At 40.2% G+C, this 25,458-nt stretch overlaps 1 protein-coding gene across 2 annotated transcripts in view; it reads right to left on the bottom strand.

The window, feature by feature from the left end:
* Window positions 1–25,458, bottom strand: part of GRID1 (glutamate ionotropic receptor delta type subunit 1) — a 634,358-nt gene that overhangs the window by 175,796 nt on the left and 433,104 nt on the right. The window lies entirely within an intron of this gene.

Below are 25,458 nucleotides of genomic sequence, written 5' to 3'. Positions count from 1 at the left end.
AGTTTAAAAGAAAACATTCCCCAAATCAATGAGGGAATATAAAAAAGAGTGAAAGGGAATAAGGGGAAAAGAGAAAAAATGAGTGGGAAATATCAGAAAGGAAGACAGAACATGAGAGACTCCTAACTCTGGGAAACGAACTAGGGGTGGTGGAAGAGGAGGAGGGTGGGGGTGAATGGGTGACAGGCACTGAGGGGGGCACTTGACGGGATGAGCACTGGGTGTTATTCTGTATGTTGGCAAATTGAACACCAATAAAAAATAAATTTATTAAAAAAATAAAAGAAAAACATTTAAACTTTAATAAGGAGTACTCTTAATCCCAGTCATAATAGAGTAATCACTATCACAGTAGCCCTTCCAACAAAAATCACTAAAAAGTTGCACTCTATAATTGGAAACAACTATGTCAGGTATTAGAGAAGAGGCAGCAGTGCAAGGCGTGGTCCTTGAGAGAAAAGAAATGAGGAGAGCCTTACAGCCTCACTAGAACCCCAAGCAGAGTAAACACACACACGCACACACACACATCCCACCAAGGCACATTATAATCCAACTGCTAAAATAAAGAGAAAGTCTTAAAAATCAGGCAGAGAAGAAAGAAATACTTTTTAGAGTAGAAAATAAGATGCAAACGGTACTGCAGACTTTTTAGCAATTACAATACAAAGCACAGGATAATGAAACAAAATTGTTAGTGAAAAAAAAAATTAATGATCAAAGTAGAAATCTATATGCAGCAAACATAAAATCCCTTTAGAGAAAAGAAAACATATTTACAGACAGTGAAATTCCCAACAAAAACTTTTAAAGGAAGTTTTGTCAGACTGCTGAAGTAATATCACACGGAAATGTGAATCTATATTCAAACAATAAAAAGTGAAGGAAATGATATATATAAATTAATTATATATAATTATATTAATTATATATATAATTGATTTCTTTTTTTTCATTTCTAAAGACATTTGAGTGTGTAAAACAAATTTAATAAGATTAAACTGTGGCTTTAAAACATAAGTAAAAACAAAATTAATGACAATAATGTATAGGATATTGGAAACTGAAAGTATACCGTTAACAAGATTCTTACATTATACATGAATTGGTATAATATTATTTGAAGGTAGAAGGTAATAAAATAAAAATGATTATGATAAACCCTATAACAAGCGCTAAAAATACATTTAAAAATTAAAGACATATATCTAACAAGCCAATACAGGAGATAAAAGAGAAAATCAAAGTAGAAAGTAAAAGAGAAACAACGAAAACCCAGATGATACAAATAGACAAATAACAAACTTATAGACCTAGCTCTAACCATATAAATACTGATAGCAAATGCAAACAAAATAAACACACACATAAAGGTAAAGATTGTTGGAATAGATTTTTTTTAAAGCAAATATGTTGTCTATAAGATGTGTTCACATGTAAAGAAACAGGTTAAAAATAAAAGGATGAAAAATGACATATGACATGCATGCAAAATCTTTCCCTTTCCTTTCCTTCCTTTCTCCCTTGCTTACTTACTTTCCTTCTTTCTCTTTAACTCTTGGTGTCCAAGGACCGGCAAGTGAAAAAAGAAGACAGCAAGCTTACTGGGAGGTGTTATAACCCTGTTACCATGATGGGGGCAGGAAGGAAATCCTGTGATCCTTTGGGTGCCTCTAGGTGCTGCCTTGGCCGATTGTGGCTGTGAATTACAACCAGCCTGAGAAGTATTATTCCTAGAAGCCCAGACTTGTCAGGGTCAGGGTTTGGGTCATAGCACTGGATAAAGCATGAAGCCCAGCAGAGGTGACATTTAAGGGTAAAAAGAATTAAAGTGGATCAAGAAATGAGGGAATGAGCACCATTTGTGGCTCTGAGTAGAAGGGCTTTTTATGATAATAAAAGAAGGGCACCTGGGTGGCTCAGTTGGTTAAGGATCCAACTCTTGATTTCAGCTCAGGTCATGATCTCAGGATCATGGGATCAAGCCCCACATGGGACACTGGGTGTGGATCCTGCTTAAGATTCTCTTTCTCTCTCTCTCTGTCCCCCCTTCAAAATTAGAAGTAATAATTCATCTATGTATGTATCTGATAAAAGAATACTGAAATATATGACCCAAAGATGACCGAAAATTCCAATATTCTTTTCTCAGCAATTGGTATTTAAACAATATCAGTAAGTATACAGAAGACTGAAACATCACTATGTACAAACTTCACCCTAGCTGGCATTTATGGCACACTACATCTAATAACCACAGTGCAAATGAACTACTACTCACCCCAATAAACTACTGTTCTTTCATCAAACAGGTTTCAATAAATTTCAAAGAACTAAAATCATACAGATAATATTCTGTAACCAGAGCAAAATCAGTTTAAAAATTAGTAACAAAATATTCTAAATATTTTCTAAATAATGAAAGTGTTCAAATATGCATGTAAATAAACACTGGGTCAAAAAAATCACAGTGAAAATTAGAAAATATTTTGAACTAAAACAAAATACACATCCAATATATCAAAGTTTGTGGGAAACATTTAAATCCATACTTAACAAATAATTAAGTCCTAAATACTTAAACATTTCTAAAAATAAAAAGACTTAAGATCACTAGCCCAAGCTTATGTTTAGTAGGAGATAAAAAGAAGAACAAATTGAAACAAAGTAGGTAGAAATAAGAAAACATTAAAAAGGGAAATAAAGGAAATAGAAAAAATGGGAAAAAATAGCGAGGTCATAAATTAGTTCTTGAAAATGTCAATGAAAATTGATAAAACCCTTTTGGACTGATCAAAGGGAGAAAGAAAATGAAATAAACAATAAATTACTGATATAAGGAGTAAAGGAGGGAACACCAGTACAGATTCTACAGAGATAAAAATAGTGAAGAAATGTTAAAAATAAAATACACCAATAAGTTTGAAAGCCTAAATGAAATGTAAAACCAAAACAAACAATTTTGAGATTGAAACAACCAAAAGTGACACTAGAAGAAATAAGAATTCTGAATACACCAATAATTACTAAAGAAATTTTAAAAAGTAGGAACTGGATAAGAGCTTATGCTCAAAAAAACCTTTCATTTCACATCATACTTACTGAGAAGAGTCTGAACATTTCCCCACTGAGACCAAGACAAAGAAAGGATATCTACTCTCGCCATGTCTTTTCAACATCTTATTAGAGGTGTAAAAGGAAAGAAACAAAGAAAAAAAGAGAGGAAAAAGAGAAGTGGGAGGAAGAAGGGAGGTAGAAAGAAGTTGATTGTCTTTTTTGGTCATGTATATAGAAATCTAGGAAAAAACTACTAGATCTAAGATGTAGTTTTACTAAGATCATTGGGTACAATGTCAATATGTAAACATCTAGTGTATTTCTACATACCGGCAATTATCAACTAAAAAAGTGAAATTTAAACATAACATTTGAAACTGTACAACACATAGAATACATAATGACAAGTTAAATAAAATATGTGTAAGACCTATACATTAAAAACTACACAATATTGCTGAAAGAAATGAAATAAAACCTAAATTAATGGAAAGATCTGCTATGTTCATAGAGGAAATATACTCAATATTGTTAAGATGTTTAATAAACCCCATAGGGGTCAAAAGATTTGACAATCTTCCAAAATATCCCAGTAGGTATTTTGAGAAATTAACGATATAATTCTGAAGAAATTATGTGATTCTAAAAACTTTTTTATTTTATTTTTTATTTTTATTTTTTTAAGAGAGAGAGAAAGAATGCATGAGCAGGGGGGAGGGGCAACGGGAGAGGGAGAGAGAGGATCCCACACTGAGCTCTAACCCATAACCCTGAGATCACAACCTAAGCCAAAAGCAAGAGTCAGATGCTCAACCAACTGAGCCATCCAGACTCCCCTGTGATTCTAAAAATTTAAAGGACGTAAAACAGAAAAAATAATTTTTACTGAGGAGAACAAAAGTAGAGAATTTTTATTACCTAATTTCAAGATTTACCATAAAGTTTCAGTAATAAAATGTGGTTATTAGCATAAGGACAGATGCATAGAAAAAATGAAACAGAAGAGAGTCCAGAAAAAATGTCCCATATACGTGCTCAATTGATTTCCAACAGAGATGCCAAAGTAACTCATTAAGGTAGTTTTTCAACTGTTAGGTACCATTTGTAAATAAAAACTTTGATGCGTAGCTCACATCATATGCAAAACAATAATTCACAAAAGGATCACAGACAAAAAAGCAAAATCTAAAACTACAAATCTTCTAGAAGGAAATGTAGGGGGCAGTATTTGTAGCTTTGTGTAGGTAAAGAATTTTTATATATAAAGGAAACAAAAGGCGATGGCCATTTTAAAAAAAGATAAACTGGATTGCATAACTATTAAAAACAGCCTTTTAAAGAACACCATTAAGGAAATAAAAAAGCAAACTATGGACTGGAAAAACTATTAATATATATCTTCAATAAATGACTGGTATCCAGAATATTAAAGAAATCATACAACCCAACAAAAGAAGATAAGCAATCCAATGTTCTAAATGGGCAAAAGATTGAATACGCACTTCAGAAAAGGACACTTTAGGAAAGTAAATAAAATGGTGCTCAAAATCATTAGCCAATACAGAAGAGGAATTTGAAAACACAGAGATACCACTGCACAGCCTCTAGAATGATAAAAATTTAATAGCTATACCAAGTTTTGGCAAAAGTGGAGCAACGAGAACTTTCACACATTGCTGGTGGTATTGCTGGTATAGTCAATTTGGAAAATACTCTGGAAATTTCTTATAAAGCTAGACACACAATTGTCATAACCCTAGTTATTTACCCAAGAGAAATAAAAGCGTAAGTTCACATCCACATAACGAATTGTATGTGAATGTTCTCAGTACCTGTATTCATGATCCAGAGTTGGAAAGACTCCAACTGTCCATTAAATTGTGCTAATATTCATATGATAGAATGCAATTCATCAATAACAAGGAACAAACTACTCATGAACAGAACAACATAGGAGGGGTCCCTGGGAGGCTGGGTCAGTTAAGCATCTGCCCTTGGCTTGGGTCATGATCTCAGGGTCCTGGGATCAAGTCCGGTACCCAGCTCCCTACTTAGCAGAGAGTCTGCTTCTCCCTCTTCCCCTCCCCCTCTCATGCGCTCTCTCCCCCACCTCTCTCTCAGATAAATAAATAAAATGTTAAAAAAAAAAAACATAGAGAAACTTAAAAACATTAAGCCAAGTAAAGAAAGTTGATACAAAAGATGACTATTAAATCATTAACCTCTAAAAAAAAAAAAAGATGACTATGCACTTTACTTACATGTTCCAGAAGAGATATAACAAATCTATAGTGACAGATATGAGATCATCATTTGCATACAACAGAGGGGGCACTGAAGTCAAAGGGCCATGGAACTGTCCTACCCTTTAAACAGAGTAGTGAACACATTTATCATCATTCATCTAATTGTGCAGTTAAAATGGGTGCACATTATTGTTTGCAGATTATATCTCAACAAAATTTATTTTAAAAGCTTTTGCTAGAAAATATAAGAAAATATCTTACCTTAGATTTAGACAAAAAGTACTAATTTTAGGGGCACTTGGGTGACACAGCTGGTTAAGCATCAGCCTCTTGGTTTCAACTCAGGTAATAATCTCAGGGTTGTGAGATCAAGCCCTATGTCTGCCCCACACTCAGCACGGAGTCTGCTTGAGACTCACTTTCCTTCTCCCTCTGCCCCTCCCCTCTCTTACACTTGCATACTCTTTCTTTCTCTCTAAAATAAACAAATAAATCTAAAAAGATGTTAATTTTGATAGCAAAGTGAAATCAATCTTCTTAAGAATTTATTATTTTAGGGGGCAGCCCGGGTGGCTCAGCAGTTTAGCACCGCCTTTGGCCCAGGGCATGATCCTGGAGACCTGGGATCAAGTCCCATATCGGGCTTCCTGCGTGGAGCCTGCTTCTCCCTCTGCCTGTGTCTCTGCCTCTCTCTCTCTCTGTGTGTGTGTATGTGTGTGTCTCTCATGAATAAATAAATAAAATCTTTAAAAAAAGAATTTATTATTTTAAAGATATCTTGAAGAGATAGAGGAAAAATGGGGCAACTGGGCGGCTCAATCAGTTAAGCATGCCTGACTCTTGGCTTCAGCTCAGGTCATGATTTCATAGTTGGGGAATCAGCTCCACATTGGGATCCATGCTCAGCATGGAGTCTGTATGAGATTCTCTCTTCCTCTTCCTCTGACCTTCTAGTCATGCTCACTCTCTCTAAAATAAATATATAATTCTTTTAAAACAGAGGAAGAGATGGAGGGGAAAAAACCCTGATATAAATCATAGATGGTAACTGCATGACTTAAAGCCAAAAAGTATAAGCTCCAGGAACAACTGAAGAACTCTGAAGAATGAGATACTTAATCATGAGACAATCAGAAATAATCCAATAATCAATAATAAACAGAAAAAATGAGGAGTAAACATTAACAGGAAAAACATATGCTCAATAAACATGGGATGAGACGATCAATCTTCACAGTGATCAGGAATATACAAACCGAGATCAAAATATGGCCCCATTTTATACTGTCTTGACTGGCAAAAATAAATAAAAAAAATAGTAAAGGGTGAAAAAGATGTGGATCAATGGAATATCATATACATTGCTGGCAGTATAAACTAATACAACCACTTTGGAAAACAAACCATTATTATAAATTGATTTTTAGGTTGATTGTTCACAACCCAGCAATTCCATGGCTGTACACGGTCAAGGAAAACTCTTGTACATAAGCACACATATGCCAAATAATGTTCATAACAGTAACATTTATAAAATGGAAAAAAACAACCAGAAATAAATCAAGTGTCCATGTTCAGGAAAATAAATAAATCATGTCCTCAGAAAATAAAATATTATATATCCCTAAAAAGTAAACAACTTGGCTACAATTAACAAAGATTATTAACATTATGTTGAACTTAAAAGTTAAGTTCTAGGAGAATATTTACAACATAATACCCTCGTTTGAAATCTCAAAACTATTTAAATTGAATAATGTGCCAAGATGTGATAGGGGGCAGAATCATATGTGAAAGGATCATAAAAATAATGGAACTTGGAGCACCCAGGTGACTCAGCTGTTGAGTGTCTGCCTTAGGCTCAGGTTGTGACCCCTGGGATCACAGTCCCACTCGATCCTGGGATCGAGTCCCACATCGGGTCCCCACAGGGAGCCTGCTCCTCCCTCTGTGTGTCTCTGCCTCTCTCTCAGTCTCTCATGAATAAATAAATCAAATATTTTTAAAAATGACAGAACTGACCACAGTAAGCAATTATAAAACTTATTCAAATGTATAAAATAACTGTTTTGAGGCCTTTATATATCAACCAATACAAGACTGCATTTGAGATCATGAAAAAACCCTGAGAAGAAAAAGCCTGATAGTCACGCCAGATCTTCTCACCTGAAGACAGTTTTGGTTCATTTTGGATGGAAATCAAACAAGAGCAAGGAAGGGCAGTCCCACTAGGTGGAGGGGACAGTGTGTGGTATCGAGGTGAAACAAAACTCTGAAGTGTGTTACAAGAGGGAAAGGAGATGAAGAGGAAAGGTAAAAAAAAATCTCTGTAAAAATTATACAGAAGTTTTTAGATGACTCCTCAGATGTGTGTCTAGCTTGCAAAGAATCTAAGAGGATGTGACTGACCCACTAGGAGAATGGAGAAATGAGTAGATATTTTGGAGGATGGAGAATGCTAGAGACATGTCAAACTGTAGACTAAAAGCTTGAGTTTCAATAGCTTGATGAATACCATTCACTTTCAATTGAGACCCCAGGAGGCAAGGTCCTAAGTGTAAGAATCCAGTCCTAAGAGTGAGGGAAAGACCTACAATAGAATTACTGTAACCAGTTCTAAAACCAATCCTCAAGAGTATCAAGATGGTTTGTTAATAACTCAGATGTGTTTGAGCACAGCATTTCACAGTCATCAGAAAAACATAATATAAGCCAGATCCTACAGCCTATCTCCTCCCACAGTTGAGGATCAAACATGTTACTGTTATACTTGTTTAATTTTTTTAAAAATAATGATAATCAAGAGATAAAACAGCCAATAAAATTAAATCTTTAGTACATGAATGTTGCAGAAAACAGACCAAGATTTGAAAATGAATAATACATCTAGGTCACATCTGTATGTTAAGAAAAACAAAAGAAATGAGAAAAATCTGGATATAAAGTTGAAATTTTTACACGCATAATTTAAACCCATAAAAAAGAATTATAAAGACAGTCATGAACTGTAAAATAAAAATGTAAAATTAGATATTCACTGAATCAGTGTAAAAACAGGGCCCAAGAGAAGATGGGACTAGTTAACTCAAAGATATGTTTATACCCAATATTCAAATGAAGCTCAGAGAGTGGAAAAATGGGGAAAATATAGTACAAAAGACATGGGTTCTTGTTAAACATGCCTCATAAATGTTTAATTGTCTGAAAAAGGGAGAGAAAGTGTCACAAGCAATATTAAAAGAAATAATGGCTGAGAATTTACCAAATCTAATGAAATACATTAAACCATTGACTCAACAAATACAGCAGGATAAAGGAGGGAGGGGAAAGGAGGGGGGAAAAAGGATAAAGGGGGTATACCTACCCTAGGTAGTGTATACCTATCTAGACATATTATACTCAAACTTCTGAAAATCAAAGACAGAGAAAATCTTAAAGGCACCTTGAAAAAAATATATATATATATACACAGGGAGTGTATATGTATATACATATATATATATACATATACACTCCCTGGAAAGGTACAACAATAAGATTGATGACTGTCTTATCAAAATAAAATCAAGGTAGACAGGAGATAATGAAATTACATTTATAAAGTATTTTTTAAAATAACTGAAAACCTGAATTTGATACCCAGTGAAAATATTTCAAAAAATGATGGTGAGATACCCTGTGATAATGGTCATGAAATAAAGTAGTTGTAGAAGCCCTCTTGTACAGTTGAAGTAGTTAGAAGCACTTTTATTTTTTTTACTTTCTTCTCTTAATTTATTAAAAGACCTATAACTGGAGTTCCAGTTCTGTAATGGTGGCTATACCTCATAGCTCCTGCTTGATGGAACTCTAATTTCTGGGTAAAATGCAGAAAACAATCACCTGAGGATTCTAATGGGTGACAAAAAAGTGTAGGCAAAATGTCAAAATGTAGAAAAGCAAACTGTACACAGATGAGTTTCCTCTCTCCCTCTCTCTCTCTCTCTGTACAGACATAGACAAAGATGTGGACTAGACACAGATAGAGGTGTATGTTGTATTAATCGCATATATATGCATGTGGATAAATTTATTTATTTATTTATTTATTTATTTATTTATTTATTTATTTATTTTTATTTATATTTCTCTCCCCACTGTTCTCCCTCCATTCTACCCCTAAGGGGGGCCTTGTTATCATCAGTGTTTGGGTGATAGCAGTGGTATCTAAGGGCAGCATGGAAATCCATCACTGCTCTAGATTCAGTGAACCTGAACAAACAAAAATTATGCAGTCTGAAAAACAAATAGGTACAGTAAATTTTGAAAATGAAAGAGGCCAGGAACCTACTAGACAATATAAATACTATTATGGATATATGTGCCATTGGAACACCAGAAGAAAAGAAAAAGGTTTTCTCACAACACACACAAACTATTTAAAGTAATAAATACAGACAATTTCTCAGTATTGTTAAAAGATATACATTTACAAATGCAAGACACTCCATGAACTCTTAAAAGCATTTACATAGGAATGCCTGGGTGGCTCAGTGGTTGAGTGTCTGCCTTTGGCTCAGGGCTTGATCCCAGAGTCCTGGGATCCAGTCCCACATTGGGCTCCCTGTGGGGAGCCTGCTTTTCCCTCTGCCTGTGTCTCTGCCTCTGCCTTCTCTCCGTGTCTTTCATGAATAAATAAAGTCTTTTTAAAAAGGCATGTACACAAAGAAAACTATGCTTCGATGCATCTTAACTAAGTTGCTGAAAACCAAAGAAAAAAATTTGAAAGCAGCCAGAAGAAAATAGCACATTACACACAGGGGAACTAGGATTGGGATGACCATAGATTGCTCTCAGAGAATAGAGAGGCCAGGATAAAAAACCATCAACTTAGAATTCTATACAAAGTTAAAATATCCTTCAGGAATATAGAAGAATTAAGATCTTCTCAGAACAAGGGAAACCAGGAGAATTTTTTGCCAGCAGACCTGCACTACAAATAATGCTAAAGGAATTGTTTCAGGCTAAAAGGAAGACGGTTTCAAAGGGCAACATGGATCTTTGGGGGGAAGGAGACTAGGATAAATGGTAAATATCTAAAGACTTTTTTCCCCACCGGAAGTACTTTCAAATATGTATGACTGCTGAAATTTTAAAAACCATTTTATTATATGAGAGATGTATGTAGATATATATGACACCTATAACACAAAGTAAAGATAAGCTGAGAGAGTTATAAGAACCTCCATGTTACCTTTTATGTAGCATAATACAATATTAGCTCAAGGTATACTACGAAATGCGGACAGATATAGAGACAGACATATAGATAAATATAGCCCTAAATAAGGTCCTAAAATATTGATATAAAGAGATAACCCCTAAAATCAAATAAATAAACTAAAATGGAACATTACAAGTATTCAAATGTGTAATCTAAAGGAAGGCAAGAAAGGGAGCACAAAATACCAAGATAAAAAGAGAATAAAACAATTAACAAACTTGTAGACATAAATCTAACTCTGTCAATAATTACCTAAAATGGTAGTGGTCTGAAACTTCGATTTAATAGCAGATATCAACAGGTTAGACAAAAAGTAGGGAGTATGAACTCCCTATAGAACTCAGAATTTAAACATAAATACTAAACAGACTGAAAATAAATAGGTGGATAATGGTAAAACCTCTCAAATTTTATGGAATGTAGCCAAAGCAGTGCTTACAGAGAAATGTATAGCATTAAAAGTTTATATAGAGAAAGACTTAAGAGATAAAATAAGTAACCTAAGTTTCCACCTTAGAGAAAAAAAGGAAATTAAACCCAAAACAAACAAAAGAAGGGAAATAATATAGATAAGAGAAAGTCATTAAATTTAGAAACAGGAAAAACAATAGAGAGAAATAAATGAAACTAAAACCTAGCTTTCGAAAAATATCAATAAGATTGCTAAAACTAGGGCAGCTCCAGTGGCTTAGCAGTTTAGCACTGCTGTCGGCCCAGGGTGTGATCCTGGAGACCTGGGATCGAGTCCCCCCTCAGGCTCCCTGCATGGTGCCTGCTTCTCCCTCTGCCTATATCTCTGCCTCTCTTTCTCTCTGTGTCTCTCATGAATAAATAAATAGAATCTTTTAAAAAAATTGATAAAACTAGTCAGACTGATCAAGAAATAATGACACAAATGACCAATATCCTCCATGAAAATGAGACATCACTACAGATTCTAAAACAATAAGTAAATATTATAAATAATTATATGCTCATAAATTAAACAACTTAAATGATAAGCACCAGTTTCTTGAAAGACATAAAGTATCATAATTTACTCATAAAGAGATAGATAACCAGAATATCCCTAATATATATTCAATGCATAAAAATTGTCATTAAAAGCCTTTCAAGAGACGCCTGGGTGTCTCAGTGGTTGAGCATCTGCCTTTAGCTCAGGGTGTGACCCCGGAGTCCCAGGATTGAGTCCCACTTCGGGCTCCTGCATGGAGCCTGCTTCTCCCTCTGCCTGTGTCTCTTCCTCTGTGTGTGTGTGTGTCGCTCATGAATAATAAATAAAATCTTAAAAAAAAAAAAACTTTCAAAAAAGAAAATTTCAGGCATAGATGATTTCCTAGATGAAATCCACCAAAGACTTCAGGAAGAAATAATCACTACTTTATACAATCTCTTCCAGAAAATAGAAGGAAGCACTTATCTGTGTCTAATATAAAAATATTGATTGTTCAAACTGAATAGTAATAACCTGTAGGGTTTTAAAATACATGTAGATTCAACAGTTATGAGAGAGAAAATAAAGTAATTTTTAAAAAATAAACCACATTAAAAAAATAAAAATAAACAATGTCAAGGCAAAAAAAGAAAAAAGAATATGAAGCATGTAGATCAAATAGAAAATAAATTGGAAATGATGGCCATAAGCCCAAATAGATTAGCCATTTCTTAGAATGTAAATAGACAAAACGGCACCAATCAAAAGTCTAGAATTATACTATATTGAAAAGGATATCAGTAGCTATAAATGAAAAGAAGAAAAACAAAAATAAATTACATAACCAAACATATCAAGAAGCCATTGAAAAGAATAACAAATCATAGTAAAATAAGTACAATTGGAATCCCTGGACATGATGCAAGAGGCAACCAAAGGAGACCTTGTTAAGATAGGGAGAGGAGGACAAAAATGGGCTAGGGAACTCAGGACTGGAAGCACACAGTGGCAGAGTGCCTTTTGGTCCCCAAACACCAGAAGAAAGCCTCTCAGGCCTAGAATTGGGAACTCCCAACATAGCCACAAGAGGTAGCCTGAGGAGGTTCATTCTTCCCCAGCCAGCCCAGCCCAGAAGCACCTGACAGGGAAATCCTTTAGAAGTTCTTCCGGCAACAAATGGCACAGCCTAGGAAATCCTTCCCTTCCGTGTCAGCCTGCACCTCCCCTAACCCACCACGAACTACTTGGGCAGTTGGGCAAAACCAACAGGGGTGATTCCACCAGTGCCCAATCCATGAGGCCTCTTTGTCCCCATTGGCCTGAGAATCCCCACCTCCCCTGACAGCATTAACAGGGTGAATCCTGCCACAATAATCAAGGCTCAGCCAGAGAAGTGTCTTCCATTCCTCAAAGACAGGATGATCCCACCACAAATGTCTAGCCTGGGAAGTGGTCCTCACCTTCATAGGCCAGAGACTCCCTTCCTTGGACAAGAGGTACCAGGTGACCCATCCTAGAGAAACTCATTCGCTCTCCCCAGGCAGCATGAAGAGGAAACAAAAGAAGCCCCCAAAGCACCAGATAAACACCAAAAGCAGAACAAAACAATATCAGCCCTTAAAATTAAGTAATCATTGGAAGCCCAGCAGAGAAAAGTAGGACAGACTTGTGTGCCAAAACTAAAGAGGGTAACTCCCTAATAAAATAAAAAAGATTTAAATAGAACATAGCCTCCTAAGATAATTACCACAATGTTCAGAATATAATAAATAAATCACCCATCATGCCAAGGACCAGCAAAAATCACAATTTGGTTGAGAAAAAGCAACTAGTGCTAAGACTAAGATGATCAGATGTTAGAATTATCTGATAAGGATTTTAAATGTCATCATAAAAAATGCTGCAACAAGCAATTACAAATTCTCTTGAAACAAATGCAAAAAAAAAAGGTAGAAAATCTCAGCAAAAAGAGTATAAAATAGAATGAAAAGGAAGCCATGCCACTGGAAAAAATATGATAACAAAAATTTAAAAGCCACTGGATGGAATCAATCATAGAATTTAAATGACAGGAAATACAATCCGCAACTGGAGAACAGAGCAATGAAATGAACCCAACATGAGCAGCAGAGAGAAAATAGACTGAAAAAGGGATGAATAGGACCTCAGCTAGGGACTTGGAGGACAAAAAAAACCTAAATTTCATTCCAGTGGAATCCTGGAAGGAGAAAAGAAAGAGTGGGGGCTGAGAGAGTATTGTTAGCAATTTCCTGAATTTCACAAAAGACATATAAACCTGAGTCAAAAACATAGGAACTGCAAACAGGATAAATTCAAAGAAATCCATATCAAGAGGCATCATGATAAAACTTCTGAAAACTAAAGATGAAAAATAAAATCTTTAAAGCATCCAGAGAGAAGCTATGCAGAAGAAAGTCAAGTGACATGACATGTGAATTCCTCATCTGAAACCATGGAGGCCAGTAGGAAATGGCACAACATTTCTCCACTTCTCACTTCTCCAGAGGGAAAAGAGGACTCTCCTCCACAAATTCTATATCTGGCAAAACTATCTTTCAGGGATGAAAAGGAAATAAAGACATGATCAGATGAAGGAAAACTAAAAGAACGTGTGGCTAGCAGATCCTTAAAGATTGCCAAAGGAAGTTTATTAAACAGAAAGGAAAGGATAAATTAGTTTTTGGAGCATCAGAAATATGTAAGAAGAGCAAAAAGAGCATAGATATGAGTATATGCAATAGGCTGTCCTCCTCGTGAGTTTTATAAATCATATTTGATGATTAAAAGATAAATTATAATACCATCTGATATGCAAGACAATAATAGTTAAAAGTGAAGAAGGAAAAAGGACCTAAATGAAAGTAAGATTCCCAGACATCACTTGATATGACAAAATGGTGATATGAGTAGACATATCATAAGTCACACATGTATATAGTAATGCCCAGAGCAAACACACACACACACACACACACACACACGTGCACAAGTACAAATGGAACTGAGGAAATCTAAAACTGAATCAGATTCATAACCTGTATCAATATCAATATCCTGTTTATGTTATTGTACATAAGTATTACAGGGCATCACCACTGGGGGAAACTCAATAAGGGCATACTAGATCGCTGGATCTCTATTATTTCTTATAACTGAATGGGAATTATGTTAATCTCAACATAAAAGCTTAATGTAAAGGAGAATATTCTGAAAAGAAAGAGAAATCAGATGGTACCAACCTTTCCAAATAATGGAACATATTATAAAATAATAAGCATCAAAACAGCAAGGTATAGAACTGGTATAGAAAAGAGAAATAATAAGCAGCATGAAAAAGGTAAAAAAAAAATCAGTCAATGTAACTTAACCATATTTACAGGAAAAAGTGAAAATATAAATTATATAATTATCTTGATAGATGTAAAAGAGACTTTGACGGGATTAATATGCCTTCTTGACAAAACTGTTAGCAAGCCAAGAACTCAGGGGAATGTTCACAATATTTTTAAGATTCCATTTATTCATCATGAGAGACACAGAGAGAGAAGCAGAGACACAAACAGAGGGAGAAGCAGGCTCCCTGTGGGGAGCCCAATGCGGGACTCAATCCCTGGACCCAGGATCACAACCTGAACCAAAGGCAGACGCTCAACCGCTGAACCACCCAGGTGTCCTGAATTTTCTCAATCTTAAAATAGGCAGCTACTAAAAATATGTAGCAAACATAATGTAAAATTGTGGATTATAAAAAGCTGTCCTCTGAGATGAAGAACAGAATAAGAATGCCCACTATCACTCCATTAATTCAACTTGAACTAAATACCCTAAGTAATGCAATAAGGAAAGAGAAAGGAATAAAAGTCATAAAAATGGTAAAGAAAAAATCACTCGCATTTTGAATACATGATGTGACTATATAAATAGAAATTCTTAAGAATCTACAGGCAAACTATTAGAATAAATCAGTGACTGGTTTACCAAAAGTAAGTTTAATACACAAAACCCATAACATTTCTACATACACGCAACAAACCAGCAGGAAAACAAATTTGAATGTATACTATCTATAAGATAACCACAAATATTAATATATGGGGAAAAATCAAGCAAAATTTATTGAAGATCTCTGCAGTTAAAACTACAAAGCTTTCCTGAGAGAAATTCAAGAAGAGCTAAATGAATCGAGGGGCAGAGTATGTTACTCAATGTTGGTCAGGTGTCAATTCTCCCTAAGTTGATCTAGAGTCCAGGCAATCTCAATCAATATCCTAAATTTTTCTCAGAAAATAAAAATCTAATTTTAAAATGTCTGAGGAAATGCAAAGGGCCACATATAATCAAGTCTATCTTGAAAAAAAGAAGAAAGCTAGAGGACTTACACTATCACCCCTCAAGAGCTATTATAAAACTATGATTATTGGGGCGCCTGGGTGGTTCAGTCAGTTATGTGTCCAACTCTTGATTTCATCTCAGGTCATGATCTCAGGGTTATGGAATTGAGCCCTGCATTGGGCTCACTGCTCGGTATGGATCCTGCTTAAAATTCTCTCTCTTTCTGCCTCTGCCCCCCGCCCCCAGCTTACATGCTCTTTAAAAAAAAAAAAACTTTAATTATTAGAACAGTATGATACTGATACACATGCAAATGACCAAATGAAATGGAAGAGAATGTCCATAACCAGACTCACAATATACAGTTACCTGACCTCTGAGAAAAGTAATATGGCAAAGCAGTAGGAAAGAGTTTATTCTTTCAATAAATGGTACTGGGCCAATCAAGTATCTGTATTTTTTTTAATGCATCTAGCTTTGAAACACACATTGCACAGAGATCAATTCCAGATGTAATGCAGATAAAAATGAGCAGTTTAAGACAAGAACATATTTAAAAGAAAATATAGGATGACAGCTCTATGTTCTTAAATAGGTTCGCATTTTTTAAACAGCCCACCAAATGCAGTACACAAATAGGAAAAAAAAATAGTATATTGGATAAATTGAACTGCATTAAAATTAAGAATTTCTATGCATTAAAAGATGGCATTGAAGAGCATTAGAGAGGCAAGGAACAGCATGTGAAAACAATTCCAATACATATTTGTAAAGGACATATATCTAGTTCACCTACAAATCACTAAGGAAAAGGCCAAAAGCCAAATTGAAAAAAGAAAAGGGCATGAAGACTGTTTGAACAGGCACCTCACAAAGGAGATCTCCAAATGACTAAAAAACACATGGAAAGGAGCTCAACATCATCAATCATCATGGAAATGAAATCACCACAGTGAGAAACCATTGCCCACCCACCAGAATGGCTAATGTGTAAAGACTAACAACCCATGTTAGTTCCCTGAGGGTCAGTGAAGCATCAGGGAAACTCTTAGGAACCAACCTAGGAATGTAAACTGTTAACAAGTATATATATTTTATTTTATATATTTTTAAAAGATTTTATTTATGTATTTATTTATTCATTCATTCATTCATGAAGAGACACAGAGAGAGAGAGAGGCAGAGACACAGGCAGAGGGAGAACCAGGCTCCCTGCAGGGAGCCCAATGCAGGACTCGATCCCAGGACCCCAGGGTCATGCCCTGAGCTAAAGGCAGATGCCCAACCACTGAGCAACCCTGGCTCCCGATAACAAGTATTTTAGATCAGTGTTTGGCAGTATCTGTTAATCATACACATTATCTTTTGACTTAGCAATTCCGCTCTCAGGTATATACCCAACAGAAAGACATATATATGTCTCCAAAAAGATGTATCTAAGAATATTTATAGCAGTACTATTGGTAATAGATAAAATCTGCAAACAACTCAAGTGTCTTCAACAACGTAACACATAAACCGAGTGGGAAATAGTCATAAAAGGCAGAGTATATTAATCACATCTTCTTCATTACTGTATTTCTGAAGCTTTGCTACCTAGGGTCTCACTAATCCTAGGAGAGGCTGCTCCTCCCAGGGCTAGCCAATTCAGTAAATGACTCTCTGGCAGGTGTGCCTTCCTAGTGCAGACTAACCAATCCAGAGCCTGCTGCCCCCCCCCGACCCCCACCCCAATACCTGCTTCATGGAGCTCCTCCACTCTGAGCCACTACTCCTCCACCCTCACCGTAGGGTGAGCCAGCAGGCAGCTAGGGGCAACCCCTAAACTCCAGAGCCCGCTGACATTACATCAATTCAAACTACCTGGACCTGAGCCTGTTTGCACGGCCTCACCTATTCATTCCCACAAAAACCACGATAAAAGCTCTTTCTCCGGCTCCCTCTGTGGCCTGACCGACCCTGGTGCTTCCCCTTGCAGCCCCGTGTGGTGCTGGGGCATGTGCCCACCTCTCAGGAACTGTAACAAACTGTCTTTCAACGGTAGGCATCTCTGGATCTGTTGTCCTCACCATACCGGAATAATAATAAAACCTACATTTTTAAACACAGTAAGAATGAATGAACTAAAGTATATACAACAGTAATAGTGAATCTCACAAACATGATGTTGGTCAAAAGAAGGCAAAAGTGTGAGGAGCGTGTGCTTTGGACTTCAATAGTGTTTCTGCCTGTGGGTGTAGTGATGGGAAGGGGGCACAAGGGCGACCCCTGTAGTCACTGAGAACGTCCTGTTTCTTGATGTGGGTGCAGACTGCGTGGGTACATCCACTTTTGGAACATACACTGTGATTTACTCAAGGTTTTAGGCCCTTTTCTGTATGAGTGTTATATGTCAGTTCACATTAGAAAAACCACTAAGATTCAGCTACAGCGATATTCAGAATAAAATAGGGAGCATTCCAAAACTGGAAAGAATAAATCATCAGATACCTCCTATAATAAGTCTAAAAATTAACAATAAAGCAAACACAAGGCAGCAGGGAGACAGGAAGAAAAACAAATCAATTAATTAGAGAAACATAAGATACAACAGAATTGATTAAACAAATCAGACCTAGTTCTTTGAAAAAGATCAATAAAAAACCTTGTGTCTAGCTAATCAAGCCACAAAGAGAGACAACACAAATACAGAACAGGAGCAACGGAAAGAGGCCTATTTCAACTGATAGATCCTTTTAAAATTATTTGCCAATACTGTACAGAGTTTCAGTCATGAATTGGAAAATGCCAGGGTTATACAAGATTTTCTGTAAAGCAGATTACTAAAAATTACTCAAAGAAATGTAGAAACTAGGAAAGAATTTCCAAGATAGCAAAGTAATAGCTCCAAGACCCAACAACTGGCCCAAGTAATTTTGCAAGTTAAATCATTTCCAGCTCTCAAGAGCTGTGTCCCTACAAGCGATTCTCTACCCACATTAAGCAGGGCGTACAAGCCTAACGCGGGTTGAACAAAAGCATCCGAGAGGGAAACCATAGGTCAGTGTCACATACACATGTAGCTGGAAAACCTCACCTGTAATAACAAAAAAAGTAAGACCATCATTCTATAAAAACAGGTGGCCAGGCTCAACTCCTGGGAGAGGTCTCCTCATTTATAAAAGGAAACAACGGGCAGCCCGGGTGGCTCAACAGTTTAGTGCAGCCTTCGGCTCAGGGCATGATCCTGGAGACCTGGGATGAGTCCCACGTCGGGCTCCCGGTGAGGGGCCTGCTTCTCCCTCTGCCTATGTCTCTGCCTCTCTCTCTCTATGTGTCTCTCATGAATAAATACATAAAATCTTAAAAAAAAAAAAAGGAAATGACACAGAAAGAAAACAGTCCTCTCCTTCTACTTGCTACTGTCTTTCCGGTAGGACAGCTGTAACTACCACAGCCATCCTGAAATCATGAAGACAGCTCAGACTACGCCCTGAGGATTGCCAAGTAGGGAGATGAAAAAGACCTGGGCCTTTGATCTGGGCACAGAACGTCTGCCTTGGCCAACTCTGGAGCTACCCTAGCTCCAGGCCTCTTTTTATGTGAGGTAATAAGTCCTCCTTCTTGTTGAATCCACTCGAGATGAGCATTCTGTTCCTTGCAGACAAGTACGTTCTAAAAGTGTGCATAGACTGATTAAATTTAAGCGGAGAGCAAAGAAGGAAAGAAACAGGCCTAAGAATGTTTTAAAAATCAATGGCAAGATCTGGGAAATACGGCAGCGCACGGGATAGATGCAACGTTCAAGTCAACAGGGAAAGGGAGGGTTCCTGGACAGAAAGGGAAGGAAATCAGTACCGAAAAATGTAAAAGCTAGGTCACCACATCACAGTTTACCCCAGATCAGTCCCAAGTAGATGGTAGATTACACGGAAGTAAAACCAAACCGTAAATATACTAGAAGAAAGTATGGATGAAGAGCATCTACTTTGAGAATTAGAAATGACTTTCTAAAAAATGCAAATACATAAATTGTTAAATGTCCCTGTGTGACATTATTTTCTTCAAAGGCAAACAATTCATGGGAACAAAATATTCTACACAAATAACTATCAACCCCCTTCTGAAAGACAGGTTATAGGAATGGACAAGAAAAAACTTCATCCCTGATATAAAAGAGCAAAGGACCTGAGATGCAGTTTACAAAGATGTGAAATGCAACTGACCAATGATTACATTTTTAAATGCGAAATTCCACAGAGATGCAAATTTATCAATATTATGTTTCCACACTGCTACCAAATGAGTAAAAACGTTTACTATGTCACTCAATGTTTTGAGCACAGAATGCAACAGAGACTATGTGCAAATGATTATACTTTTCTGTAATCAATTTGAAAATAGGTGTCAACAATATAAAGAACTTTAAAAAAATTATTATTCTTGGTTTGGTAATTCCACTTCTTAAAAAGTAGAAGGAAAGAGATATAAGTGCAAGGAAGCTGCCTATATTTTGGATATTCATTACTACCTTATTCCATGATAATATGGCATAAATGCCTTAAACAGTCATCATATAGGAAGATAAAATAAGTGACGGCTCCCTGTAAGCTGAGGAATGTATTTCCATTAAAAATCCCAGTAAAGAATGAGAGAATGAAAAAAAAAAATGCTCCCAATACAGCCTTAAGTAGAAAGTCAGGATATAAAATGGACGCACAATAAATAGCAATTTGATAAATATACAAATCACTCTCTGTATCTCTCTGTACAGAGCAAGGGAAAAAAAGAAAGAAAATAATAAAGAAGGTAAATGCACCAGAAATGCTAACGGTATTTATTTGTTGGTTCAGAGATGACAGCTGACTTTTACATTCTTCTTTTCATTTATCTGTGTTTTCTGATCATTCTGCCCTAAATGAGCATGTATTGATGCTCTCTTCAAAATGAAGTGATAAACGCACTTAAAATGAACTACTTAATCGTATCTCCTCCTTATCCCTCTGCTCAGATGCAGCAGCAGGGTTTGTTTTGGTTCTCAGCTCCGTGGAAAGTGGTTCTGCACAAGGGTTCGGAACGGTTGACATTTTACTCGGGAAATACGCTGCAAGAATGCTAATCCACGAAGAGACTGAAGTTTATGTCTCTTCTGTGACTCACTGCGCACAGCTGGGAGCCTCTCTCAGAGCAGCTTAATAGAGACACTGCACAATCCCCTCAGGCCGGAGACTCCCAGTCCCGCCACAGCCCACCTCCCCTTCTTCATCGCCAAGGGCACCGTGTGGCTCCTGGTAGCGGCTGCGGGGCCACCGGGTACAGGATCCCACCTGCGCTCCAAGTGCAGCCCCCACATCACCACCAGAGCTATCCCGTCTCCTGGCTGCTGCCTCTTCCCCCCTGGCCTCGCCGCCCACAGGCTCCGGAGTCTGAGAAGGTGGGAAGGTTTGTAAGGCGGCGCAGGAGACCTGGGTGAGGATGCTAACCACGCACCTGTGCATCCTGTGGGTCCTACGGCGATGAGCACTACATGATGAGCAATTAGCACTTTGTGAATTAGCAGCCGCAAGGCCTGCCCAGGGATAGGACGTCGAGGAGGGCATTTGATTCCTGTCCAAAGACAGCTTTCATGAAGATGGACATTGACAGAGAAGACAGAAGAAGTGTCCTGAGCTGTCAGAGGAGAACGAAGGCCGCCCTCCCCTCTGGGTCACTGCTGGGAGGCTGAGCCGAGGGCATTGGTGGGACATCCGCGGGCTCCACACCGACGGGAAGGTGGGCTCTGAGGCCTGACTGCTGGCTTTGTGGGGGCAGGTAGGGTAGGGCGATAGGAGGATGGGGTGGGAGGCGGGCTGAGCGGAGCAAGGGGGTCCTGGGCTCTGAGGCCCTCGGGAAACCCGCCTTCCAGCCCCCGCACAGCCACGTGCTTGTTGGTGCTGTGTGACTGAGTCTTCCCAGTCTCTGGGCCTCAGTCTCCCACGTGGAGCTGCCCAGAAAACCGCAGAGATACTCGGGACGGGGGCGAGGGTACGGGATCCCAGGGCCCTGGATCCCAGGTCCGCCCCCCGCCCCACTGCAACCAGCACGTGTCTGCTTCTACAGCTGTTGGACGTGTCGGGTTCCAGTTCGATTCTGCTGGAACAGACTTTCTAGGAGTAAAGAAAAGCTTGGAGACGCTGGACTAAATTCCTTCTCAGCCTCTTGGTTCTAACTGGATCCCACTCTCTCAGGGAGCAGAGGCGGGCCTGTCCTCTCGGCATAGCGCTCTTCGCCCTGGAATGCCAACACCCAGAGCAAACTCACAGGCTCCCCTGATGCCTCTCGCCCACTTCCCCACCTCCTGGCCAAAGAGACAGGCTGCCCTCCACTAAGCCCGTGAATCAGGTGGAGGCGCCCGTGGGAAATGAGGTTCAAAGGGCCTTCATCCAGGCGGCTGGCCGTTTCTCTGGGACATCAGTACAGCAGGGACTCCGCGTAAGTACAAGGGAACGAGTCTCCCGCATGAGTATCATCAGGACGGAACAGGGTGGACATCCTCAGCAACCAGGTCGTGGAACAATGTTCCTGCAAGGCCGCGGCTGGTGCTATACTGCAGGCAAGTCATGCTTACAGAGCAGGGGGCGGGAGGGGGGGCAACCTTGTTTTCCTTCCTCCTTTAATCACACCAAAAATGTCCTAAAAACACAATTTCAATGAAAGAGGGAACATTACAACAAATTCTATAGACATGAAAATTACAATAAGGAAATATTATGAATAACTTTCTACCAGAGCCCAAGTGCCCGGCACACTCTCCTCCTTGGTCTTTATAGAGAGTGGATATGCCGGGCACACAGAGGCCTCCTCCTGCCTCGGGCCCCAGGCTTGGGCACTTGTGATGGTGAGGCGCGGGGGTCCGGGGCGCGTCAAGGTGGAGGGCCATCCTCGAAGCCTGCCTGCAAGCCTCTGCTTTCATGAGGTCGGGAGTAGGCTACACAGGGAAGGGGTAGGGCCCCGCTGCCAGAAGCGAGGGCCCGCGGCACACAGGACGGGGCTCAGGGCCAAGGGCCACATCAGGGTCATCATGACGACTGATGGCCCCTCGGTTCAATCAGGAGGCTCGGGCATCTGCAGGCCCCATCTGAGAACACGGAGGAGCGGAGGAGGGAAGCGGCTGCGGGAGCTCAGGAGAGGCGGGGGCAGGAGGGACACAAGGGCCCCGGGTCAGTGACACACCGGGCTTGCAAAGCCCCTTTGTTCACAGATGCTCCTGAGTTCGTGCCCTGCTCCCTTCCTTGCTGCCCAGCTGTCCATGCCCGCCCCCCACCCTTGGAAACCTCCCTACAGGGGCGAGGGCAGGGGTTGGGGAGGCTTCCAAGCACCCTGCCCCAGCTCACATTATCAGCCAAGGACGTTTGCCTGGGTAGGCCCGGGGGCTCCCCACTGCCGACCTCTGTCTGGACACAGAGAAAACCAAGGAGAGGCCTGTGGAGCTGTGACAGCAGCAAGCATGTCCCCCCAGGACAAATGCCGGGCCGAGTCCCGTGGGAGCCCGACGCGACTTGCCAGCAAAGCCTGCCCCCCGCGGGGTTGCGTGGCGATCACGGGGGCCAGACGGCTCCACGCAGAACCCGGGGACGATGGATGTTTTGCCTGGAGTTGCACAGCAGGCTGGTGATACAGACCTTTGATTTTGCCACCCAGCGTCCCTCAACCAGAACGCACTTCCTGGATGAGATAATTTAATTAGTGTTTGTCCAGCACCCTGCAGCGAAGGGCCATCGCTGACCCCTCCCCGCTCTGGAGGGGCTGAGTAATCCGCAGCCTCTCGGTGCCACTTAATCTAAAACGTCTGGGTGACTCACCCTCCAAGGTTTCCCTCCAGAGCATTTGCTTCAAGAAAACATCCATTTGCTCCCTAATTTAAACAGTTCCTCTTGGTTTTAATCTTAAGGAAGCTACTTGGTTTTTGTTGTTGGGCCCGTTTGCTCGTCTCCCTGTAGCTGTTTGCAGACTTCTCCGCACCCACGTATGCTTACAGCCACATCGACACGCACGCACACGCATACACACACGTGCACGCACCCAATACCGACAAGTTACATAGCTCACAATAGACCCCGTGATACGTAACACGGAGAAATTAGATACATGTCGACGGAAAGGAAGCGATCAGGGTATAGACACATATTGGGACGTAAGTCGTCTTCACAGAGAGCCCGACTCCGCTCCAACGCGACAGCATCGACGCATCAGCCCCATTGGCTCCTCCAGCCATCTGGAACGGGGCGCAGCCAGGGACGTGCCCCTGAGGGCCTTCCTCGGGGTTGCCCCTGCCTCCTTAGGACGAATGACCCTTGCATCGCCTTTGGGTGCTTCGGGACCCTAGTCCTGCCCTCCATCCTGCGGCCTGCCCTAAACATCGCATTTAGGTCACCCCCAATTCCCAGCCCTCGCCTGCACGGCCCCGTCTTCTACCGGCAACTGGAGCTCAGCCCTGCATTCAAATGCTGCTCTGGACCGGCGACATCCTCTGTCCCAATCCCCTTGCCTGGCTTCACCCTGAAACCTCCCAGACTTCGCTTGGATGCACCATGGGCCTGAATAACCAACATTTGCTGTGGCAAATCCCATTCCCTGCTTTCCAGATAACTTCCCCTTAACCAAGATAAGCCGCCAGGCAGACAGATAACAACTGGGATATGCAGTTATTAAGGTCAGATTTTAAAATGACAAAAGGATACGTTTTAAAATAAAGCCCACTTGAAAATCAGCTTCCCTTGCAACTCAATTACAGGCGGGCCTATTGCTCTCTGGAGCTCCTCCCATGAAGCGACTCCAGCTCCCAGTGGCTTAGGGTCCTGGAGGAGCGTTGCCACGGCAACGGGGAAGGAAGGCCCGGACACCTGGAACAGGGAGTGCAGAGCCTCTCGGGCTCCCAGGCCCTGGCAGGCAGGCACCCCCAAGGCCAACCCCCCCATGACGGTGGGACGCTGCTGTGGAGGTGGCAAGGGAGCCGGCTGGCAGGGCCTGGGGTTGGGGGGACCCCTGCGGGATGGACGCAAGTGCAGAGGCAACAGCCACCTCAGCAGGTAGCTATGCTCTGCAAGCCCCTTGTATGGGGGGACTCAGAGGCCCCCTGACTACCAGGCTGGGAGTCCCAACACAAGCCCATTTCTGTTGCCGTTCCAAATGACCCGCACCAAGCCCCACACCCCCGGGTGTCCCTGACGGATATCACGCGTCATCCCTGATGCCCCCGACATCACACATCTCACCTTGGCACCCCCGGGGTATCACACCGTCGTGGCCAACACGCTTTACGATGCCACAAATAAACCTCCGAGTGCCAAAGCGTCACTGCTGCATCACAACCAATTATTCGAACTGCCATGATTTACACAACCATCCTGTGACCTCACCTTCCGTTTGAAGATGGGCCGGAGCTCCCCAGTTCCCACCTTGCACGTGGACCCCAGCCAGCCAGGCTCTCCGTGCGTGTGGTGGCATGAGCCCGCGCCTGAGCGTATGCCAGCAGGTAAGGCCCCGACAAACACGCGGGCCTTCCATGTGGTCCACTCTAGGAGTGTGCATGAGCCAGCGGGCAGCCAGGCCTGCCAGCCCACATGGGCTCCATGCTGGCTCACAGG

The sequence above is a fragment of the Nyctereutes procyonoides genome, unplaced genomic scaffold (genome assembly GCF_905146905.1).
Source record: "Nyctereutes procyonoides isolate TBG_1078 unplaced genomic scaffold, NYPRO_anot_genome, whole genome shotgun sequence".
NCBI classification, from domain to species: domain Eukaryota; kingdom Metazoa; phylum Chordata; class Mammalia; order Carnivora; family Canidae; genus Nyctereutes; species Nyctereutes procyonoides.
The sequence above is the reverse complement of the archived record's forward strand: the minus strand, read 5'-3'. Positions and strand labels throughout refer to the sequence as shown.